This window comes from Moschus berezovskii, chromosome 26 (assembly GCF_049115385.1).
Source record: "Moschus berezovskii isolate FMDL1 chromosome 26, NW_MosBer_1.0, whole genome shotgun sequence".
In the NCBI taxonomy this organism is placed as follows: domain Eukaryota; kingdom Metazoa; phylum Chordata; class Mammalia; order Artiodactyla; family Moschidae; genus Moschus; species Moschus berezovskii.
Genome location: NC_142485.1, coordinates 30,049,726 through 30,060,000, shown reverse-complemented (window position 1 = coordinate 30,060,000; position 10,275 = coordinate 30,049,726).

Below are 10,275 nucleotides of genomic sequence, written 5' to 3'. Positions count from 1 at the left end.
CAATGGACTTCCTATGCCCCAGGCTTCTTGTATGTAAAATACCTAATACAGTTATTATAAGAAGGAAACGAGTTAATTTTCTTTTTTTGGCCGCAAGGCATGTGGGATCTTAGTTCTCTGGTGAGGGATCGAACCAGTGCCCCCTACACTGGACCACCAGGGAAGTCTAAAAGGAATTAATATTTAGTGCCTGACAAGTAGTAGGCATTAAATGATAGCAGAAGGCAATGGCAAGCCACTCCAGTACTCTTGCCTGGAAAATCCCATGGATGGAGGAGCCTGGTGGGCTGCAGTCCATGGGGTCGCTAGGGGTCGGACACGACTGAGCGACTTCACTTTCACTTATAGGTGTTGCCATCTAACAGAACACATGGGAACTGAGCCTTATTTGTGCCTTCCCCAGCAAAATTTGTAAAACACCAAGCACATTAGGTCTATAACAGGATTTGTCATGTGCTGAATCGTCACCAAAAAGATATGCTGAAGTCCTTACCACTAGTACCTCAGAATGGAGCTTTATTTGGAAATACAGTAGTTGGAGATATAATTAGTTACAGTGAGGTCATACAGGAATAGGACTGGCCCTTAATAGAATACGACTGGTTTATAAGAGGAAAAATTAAGAGACAGAGGCATGCAGGGAAAGCATCACGCGACAGAGGCAGAGACTAGAATAATGCAGTCACAAGACAAAGAATGTCAAGGAGTGCCAGTCACCACCAGAAACTAGAAAGAGGCAAAGTTGGATTCTATCTAGAGTCTCAGAGAGAGCAGGGCCCTGCTGAAACCTTGATTTCAGAAATCTAGCCTTCAGAATGATGAGAGAATAAATTTCTATTATTTAAGGCGTGCTGTGATTCATGGGGTCGCGGAAAGTCGGACACGACTGAGCGACTGAAATGAACTGAACTGAACTGAAAGCCACCCAGTTTGTGGTAGTTTGTTAGGGAAGCTCCAGGAAGCTAATACAGGGTTCTTCTTAATCCAAAAGGAAGCAATTTGTCTTACAAAAAGCTAAGGTTTGGATGACTGACAACATGGCAGTTGCAAAGTCTCCCAGAATCAGTGGAGGTTTTGGTAAAGTCTGAACAGTCCTATCTTCCACAGGGCTCTTAGGCTGGTCCCTAATTCTATAAATATATACTTTGGAAGGAGAATCCTGCCCTTGGAGATGGTATCTTAGTGAGACAGCTGCCTGTAAAACGAATGAGTTAAATCACAAACCCAGAGAAACAACTCCATTGGTTCCTTGGAAACGACACTGGTATGAGCACATCACAAAGTCTACTGCTGGTTTTTAATGGACTTGGTCATTTTTTGGCCACATTTTTCCAGTCTATTTTGACAGAAACATATCAATTTTAATTGGGTTTTTTAAGAAGTTTGAGTATCTCTGTATGTCCTTAAAAACTGGGGCACTAAAGGTGGGGCATACAAAGAAGTTAAAAAGAATAATCTAAAGTGACATGGATTGTTATATTTCTAATACTCTTGGTTGTTCTATATGCTGTTTTCTACAGTTTTTCATTCTCCTAAATTATTGACAGCTCTGTTCCTTTCCTCCATATATGAAAACATTAAAAAATATTAAGTTCTCAAAGTTGCATGCCAACTTTATGACAAAATTAATAAGGAAATAATTTTTTTGAAAAAAATATTTGTTTTCCCCATTCAGGAGTGCTTGACTGAGTGAAAACACAGGAAATATTCAACACATGTTTATGGTATTGATTTTAATTTGATGATTTTAAAATATTTCTATTTCAGTGTTATGTTTTGTTAGTTCTTTGTATTTGCCAGGAAAACACATTTCTACTAGAACGTCATTTAGTATATTAAATAACCCCTTCAAATCTCCATTAATATTTATAAGAATATAAACTGCTCCATCCTTGTCTTCTTTCAAATTTAAATGCAGTTTTGGGGGTGTTTATATTAAAAGGAAAAAAATTTTAGAACAAGTAACCCAGACCATTACATGGGAACACATGAAGATTATCTATAAAGTCTTTTTAAAAAATTGAAGTCTATGTGTGTGTATTTTATATATAATATAAGGAATTTTTGAATAAATATGATTAAGAAGAAAAAAATAAACTGCTTCAGGCAGAATTTTAGATCTAGAAAGGACTTTGGAGACTTTCTGAGCTAAACTTTTCATTTTACAGATGAGAAAACCACAGCAAGGGGACATTAAAGACTAGACCAATGTCATAGAGTTATTAAATGAAAGTTCAAATGAAAATTCCTGTCACCCAAGTCTCCTGAAAGCTACCTCAGGGACCTCTATCCAACAACATTAAGAAATAAATATGATCATCCTATCTGGCAGATGAGGTAGACATTTGGCAAGCAATCAGTGAATTTAAGTGGAATTTAGAAAAATGGTTTGAAAAAAAAATGATTTGTACCATTAAATGAAATAATGCATGCATAGCTCTTTGCATGATGTGGGGCATGTTATAAACACTAGCTAATAATCTGGGAAAATTACTTAATTTTTCTACTCATCTGTTTTCTCACATGTGAGATGGGAATAATAATGAGATAAGGAATGCCAAATACCAGATTAGTAGAAATATTTGTTGATACCAATAATGAAGCTACAGTCTGCGACTTGGTATAAATAGAAACATAAAGAACTGGGGGTAGGGGAGAGACTCAAGAGGGAGGCAATATATATATACATAGTTATGACTGATTTGCAATGTTGTATAGTAGGAACCAACACACAACACTGTAAAGCAATTATCCTCCAATTAAAAAAAAGAATATAAAGAATTAAGATGGCTGTCTCCTGTCATTAACACTTACATATCTACTCTGTTCATTTCCAAAGCAAACCATTCAATATCACAATAATCCAAGTCTATGCCCCAACTAGTAGTGTTGAAGAAACCAAAGTTGAACAGTTCTATGAAGACCTACAGGACCTTCTAGAACTAACACCCAAAAAAGATGTCCTTTTCATCATAGGGGACTGGAATGCAAAAGTAGGAAGTCAAGAGATACCTGGAGTAACGGGCAAATTTGGCCTTGGAGCACGGAATGAAGCAAGGCAAAGGCTAACAGAGTTTTGCCAAGAGAATGTACTGGTTATACCAAACACCCTCTTCCAACAACACAAGAGAAGACTCTACACATGGACATAACCAGATGATCAACACTGAAATCATATTGATTATACTCTTTGCAGCCAAAGATGCAGAAGCTCTATACAATCAGCAAAAACAAGACTGGGAGCTGATTGTGGCTCAGATCATGAACTCCTTATTGTCAAATTCAGACTTAAATTGAAGAGGTAGGAAAAACCACTAGACCATTCAGGTATGACCTAAATCAAACCCCTTATGATTATACAGTGGAAGTGACAAATAGATTCAAGGGATTAGATCTGATAGACAGAGCCTGAAGAACTATGGATGGAGGTTTGTGACATTGTACAGGAGGCAGTGATCAAGACCATCCCCAGGAAATAGAAATGCAAAAAGGCAAAATGGTTGTCTGAGGAGGACTTACAAATAGCTGAGAAAAGAAGAGAAGGCAAAGGGAAAAGGAAAGATACGCCCATTTGAATGCAGAGTTCCCAAGAACAGCAAGGAGAAATAAGAAAGCCTTCCTCAGTGATTAAAGCAAAGAAATAGAGGAAAACAATAGAACGGGAAAGACTAGAGATCTCTTCAAGAAAATTAGAGATACCAAGGGAACTTTTCATGCAAAGATGGGCACAATAAAGGACAGAAATGGCATGGACCTAACAGAAGTAGAATATTAAGAAGAGGTGGCAAGAATGCACAGGAGAACTGTACAAAAAAGAGCTTCATGTCCCAGATAATAATGATGGTGTGATCACTCACCTAGAGCCAGACATCCTGGAATGAGAAGTCAAGTGGGCCTTAGGAAGCATCACTACAAACAAAGCCAGTGGAGGTGATGGAAATCCAGGTACAGCTGGAATTCCAGCTATTTCAAATCCTAAAAGATGATGCTGTGAAAGTGCTGCACTCAATATGCCAGCAAATTTGGAAAACTCAGCAGTGGCTACAGGACTGGAAAAGGTCAGTTTTCATTCCAATCCCAAAGAAAGGCGATGCCAAAGAATGTTCAAACTACCGCACAATTGCACTCATCTGACACTAACAAAGTAATGCTCAAAATTCTCCAAGCCAGACTTCAACAATACATGAACTGTGAACTTCCAGATGCTCAAGCTGGATTTAGAAAAGGCAGAGGAACAAGAAATCAAATTGCCAACATCCACTGGATCACAGAAAAAGCAAGAGCATTTCAGAAAAACATATAATTCTGCATTATTGATTATGCCAAAGCCTTTGACTGTATAGATCACAACAAACTGTGGAAAATTCTTCAAGAGATGGGACTACCAGACCACCTGACCTGCCTCCTGAGAAATCTGTACACAGGTCAAGAAGAAACAGTTAGAACCAGACATGGAACAATGAACTGGTTCAAAACTGGGAAAGGAGTCTATCAAGGCTATATATTGTCATCCTGCTTATTTAACTTATATGCAGAGTACATCATGAGAAATTCTGGACTGGATAAAGCATAAGCTGGAATCAAGATTGCCAGGAGAAATATCAATAGCCTCAGATACACAGATGATACCACACTTATGGCAGAAAGTGAAGAGAAACTAAAGAGCCTCTTGGTGAAAGTGAAAGAGGAGAGTGAAAAAGCTGGCTTCAAACTCAACATTCAAAAAACAAAGATCATGGCATCCAGTCCCATCACTTCATGGCAAATAGATGGGGAAACAATAGAAAGAGTGAGAGAGTTTATTTTCCTGGGCTCCAAAATCACTGTAGATGGTGACTGCTGCCATGAAATTAAAACACACTTGCTCCTTGGAAGAAAAGCTATGATCAACCTAGACAGCATATTAAAAAGTAGAGACATTACTTTGCCAACAAAGGTCCGTCTAGTCAAAGCTATGGTTTTTCCAGTAGTCGCATATGGATGTGAGTTTTGGACTATTATAAAAGAAAGCTGAGTGCCGAAGAATTGATGCTTCTTAACTGTGGTGTTGGAGAAGACTCTTAAGAATCCCTTGGACAGCAAGGAGATCCAACCAGTCCATCCTAAAGGAAATCAGTCCTGAATATTCATTGGAAGGACTGATGCTGAAGCTGAAACTCCAAAACTTTGGCCACCCGATGCAAAGAACTGACTCATTTGAAAAGACCCTGATGCTGGGAAAGATTGAAGGCAGGCGGAGAAGTGGACGACAGAGAATGAGATGGTTGGATGGCATCATCAATTCGATAGACATGAGTTTGAGCAAGCTCCAGGAGTTGGTGATGGACAGGGAAGCCTGGTGTGCTGTAGTTCATGGGGTCGAAAAGAGTTGGACACAACTGAGTGACAGAACTGACTGATCCAATTAAAAGTGAAGGGAATAGGCCAGGCTGATATCAGCTATATCTTTATTACCATTCTACTTCACTCCTTCGCCACCTCCCACCATTCCTTTGGCCTCTGCGTGTTCAGGAACCCTACCCCCCGCCCGGAGCACCCTGCTTGAGTCTTTCTCTATAGGCTCCGAACTATTTTCAGTGCTCTGCCTTCTTCACTTAATTTTCTCAGGCACCTGATCTTAACTTTCTAAGGTAAAGACTACTTAGATGCTCCATGAAAGAAAGTCAGGTTTGTTTGGGAAATGCTGTATACTAAAATCACATTGTAGCAGATGCTGCCTTTAGATAAGGCCTACCCATATCTCCTCCCAGCCCGGTGCCCTTTGGCACTGAGGGCTTTTTACTAAAAAGCACCTAGGACTCAGCCTAGGATATTCTCAGACAGGCAACAAGGTCTGCCAGAATCTGGGGGGAGCCAGGGTATTTATGCTGCCAAAAGTAGGCCTCAAGCAATGGCACACGGTAGTTGATGGAGCTCTACTCCTGTTTGCTAGCCCTAAGCTGGCACAGCTCTGAGGCAGTTCTATATAGTTTCCCAGAGGTCCTTAGCGGGACAAAGCCCCAGACACCCACACCAGTAACTTGCTCAGTAATGAATCCTATATGGGCTTTCTTCCCTTCCCTGTCTCACTTCCCTGATATCTTACTAGTATTTCCTGGGCTCATCACTGATATAAATGACTTGTCTTAGGATCTGTTTTTTCCTCTCTTGGAGATTCATAACATTCACTAGCAATATTAAGAGTTATATGAAGCCTTCATTTTATTTCAGGAAACAAATTAATTTAACTTTAATTAGAAACTTTAATAAGTTTCTCAAACTTATCGGGCCTTGAGAACCTAAGGGTGAGAGCTTTGACCACCCTATGAAACTAGTATTCCCCTGATACGCTTTGGAAAATGCTAAACATTAAAAACTGACAAAGTGTCACCTCTCTCAGAGATATTAGTATCTTAACAGCTTCTTCTGCAGATCAGTACCTGCTGACTCCAAGAACTAGATCTCTTAAAGGTGAAAATTTAGGGCCCTATGATAGGTATGATGGAAAATAATTTTGGAGGGGTGTGTCTTGTTATGCCCTTCAAGTCAAATCAAGTCTACTCTGCTATCAAGAGCTAACAGAAAATGATGAATGGGTTTCATGGTTAAAGAGTACAGTTTTGTGATTTGGAGGACCATGTAGGAGATGTGTGGGGTGAAGATAGTTATTTCCTGAAACTGCCTTAGAGAAAAGAATTATCTTTAGGAAGAGGGAGACCACCTTTCAATGACCTCAGGCAAAAATGGCAGATGCCTGGGACTACAATATCCCTATGGTATTTGAGAAATAATGGTCGGTACTAATCAGGACTTTTAATACTTCAGCCTTCAACTACTCTGTGAAATAAAAGATTTTAGAAAACAGTAAAACCTTGGGTTCCAAGATAGGGAATTTAGACTGGGCATATTTTATTTTATTTTTCTAAAGAATTTTTTTTTTTTTTGATGTGGGCCATTTAAAAAGTCTTCATTGAATTTGTTACAATAGTACTTCTGTTTTATATTTTGATTTTTTGGTTATAAGGTGTCTGGGATCTTAGCTCCCTGGCCAGGGACCAAACCCTATCCCCTGCATTGGAAGATGAAGTCTTAACCACTGGACCACCAGGGAAGTTCCAAGACTGGGAATATTTTAGAAAGCATCCTTGTTCTGCTTTTAACACAATCACTGATAATAGCTTTGTACTTTACTGTCCAAGCTGGACCCCACTGGAAGGAAGTGGTAAGAAGTCTTGTAAATGGACAAGATTTGGGAGGCAAGAGAGAGGGCAAAAGGTCAGTCAGTGCAGGGGTGGGAGGCTCTTTAGTGCAATTTGAGAAAGTCCCTCTCCAGGACTTGACATCTGCCACTTACAAGTCTCTTCCCAACTCCACAGTTTACATTCCTCTTTCTTAGTCATCTGAGTCACACTATCCCTTCTCAATGTCCATTTTTCAGATATTGAGGCATTAAATATTTTTAAATGAATTGCCATGAACCACGGTTAAAAGATTCTTTTTTTGTTAACATCACTATTTTGAAAAACTTTTTCACTTGTAAAATATTAATAAATGAGATACAAATCCATCAAGAGAATTTTTAAATAATCTTAATCCTTTGGGGGGGGGGTCCATTCTCTGAGTTAAATATGTCAAGAATAGAAAACTACTAAGGAATTATAAAATGTGAAAGAAGAGTATCACAAATCAAACATGGCCATGAATTGGAGGTATCTGACATTTCCATCTTCATCAAGGGGGATTCTGTCAAGTAGCAACTCAAACTTTTCATCAGTAATCTCCACACCAAACCTGAAACAAATAGCTGCTAGCATCAGTCACCCCCAAGTTCACATCTGGGTCACCCATACCCACAATACCCTAAGCATATGGTTGCCATTAACGCTTTGTTACTGCGGCAGTCCTCAAGATCAAGAGCACCACGTGAATATCAGAGGTTAATCAGGGTTTTGATCGCTTCAGCTTTCTCAAAGAAAGACAGTCTACCACAGAATCCCTGCATTGGTGGTGCACAGAAATAGAAATACCCTCACGTTGAATTGTGTGTGATTGTCTTCTATAAGAAGTTATTCATTACGCTAAAACACTGGTATTGCTTAAACAAGTTAACTCTGAAAGGCCTTTCAACTGGACTGCTTAGCATGAAAGAGAAGGTAGGGGAAAAAAGTGCCTTTCGAAAAACTGCTTCCTAATGCTTTTGCAAAGCATTTCATAATGGCTTTAAAGACATTTTGCATACACGTATTTTAAAAGTGGCAGTGTTTATTCATCAGCAAGAAAGTGTTTTCATCTCTCAAGAACAATCAAAACATAATCCTTGAATTACTGGCATAAATAAGAATGACTTAAGCAATAATAATGAACAAGGCATTCATTCATCATTTTGCAAAGCTGATAAGGCCCAGCTGACTTTTGGAAAAGAGGGGAATATAGTCTCTTTTGGCAAAAACATAAAAAGTTTTTTCCCATTTTTATTATTAATCTCTTGATAATTATAAAACAAAACATATATGTCATCAAGAATAATGCAACAAGCAAAAATGACTTTCTCAAAGGCTGCAGATAATAAGTTATCACATACTTGTATTTCAGAAGTACTTGAATTTAAATAGCATCTCAGAGACTTTGCAGTTGGGTGTCCTTTTTTCACTTGCATAAAATTAGAAAAATAAGGACAGACTCAAGTATTTAATGAGATACATAATGTTTTTTATCTTATTCCCTCTTATTCTCTTTTCTTTTTTGTTTCTTAACAGTGAAGCTGCCAGTACTAATGAATAACTTTTGGCACTTTGCCTGAGAAATTAAAATTAATTCTCAGGTTTGATTTGGACTTAAACTCAATACTTAACCTCTTAAATTCAGTACTTAAAAAGAAAATAAGTTTTTCATAAACATACTGGAAAAAAAATACCAGACAATACCAGACTAAAAATCAAGAGAACTGAATCTAGTCTATATCCACCATTAAAGAGCTGTGTAATCATGGCAAAATCACTTAAATTTCATATTTCAGTTTTCTCAACTCTCAAATGATCTACATGGACTCTTGATCTTAATTAGTAGTGGTCACAGGATAATAAGATAATGAAAACAAAAGAGCCCTGAAAAACAGAAAGCATCATATATAATGTATTGTATGTATTATATTATGTATTGAGTATTTTTATTATTGATATAGTATATAGGTTTTAAAAAGTCTCAAAAAATATTAGAATAGATACTTGAACCTAATAGTGACACAAGCAGTCCTTTTCCTCGTGAGGCCTGCTTTCTGGGAGGTGGTATGACACAGTGGAGACAGCATGGGTTTCAGATTAGCTGGGCTAACAGCTGAATTCTAGCTCTGCCCTTAGTGGCTGTATGTGACCTCAGCTGATTTCCTTAATTCCCTGAGCCTCAGTTACTGTATCCATAGAAAGAAAGGTTACTTTTAAAACTGAAAAGTGAATATACATATACATAATATGCACATACTCACTTTAATGGGAAATGTATTTTCTTAACAGCCATACGATCTTCATTTTATTGATGGATAAAATGAGGCTTTCCCTACCACTCAACTTCAATCCCACCTCTGTGTCCTGGTCACTGCCATATTACACTGTCTATACTGCTTTCTGTATCACTGCCTAGAAATAGCTTGTTGGTTTACTACTTGTCTCCATTTCGTATGTAAGTGACATATTTGTCTTGCTCACCATGGTATCCTTAGAACCTGTAACAATGACTGGAAAGTACTCAATAAATATTGAATAAATGAACAAATGAATAGCTCATGTCTCTTATAAGGGTATATGTACTTATAAACAGAGGAACTTTTAGAAACTATCCTTCTTTTACGCAGTCTAACAGAAGGTATCTGGATGACTGATAATAGTGAAAAATTAAAGTCAGATACATTTGATTTGGAATACATTTTACACTCTTAATTAATGCATGGATATCTTATATTCATAAATTTAACCAGACTTCTAATAAAGTAATAAAGCCATATTTATTCATTCTTCTAGTTATTCAACAAGGGAATCGCCTACTATATGTTAGGCACTTCCGTTAAATGCTTGGAATACAGAGATGAAATATTTTACTCTGTAGCATAGAAGACAGACAATAAACAAGAAACTGCAATAAAATATGATGAATGTTATGATAAAAGAAATACAGGATATTAAGGGAGTTTTGAACAACATGTCCTAATTCAGACTACAGGTGAGGAGAGGTTCCTAAAGAATGGATGAGCTGAGAGTTAGCTAGGCAAAGTAGAGAACCAGAGAAAAGGAGCATTTTAGGTAG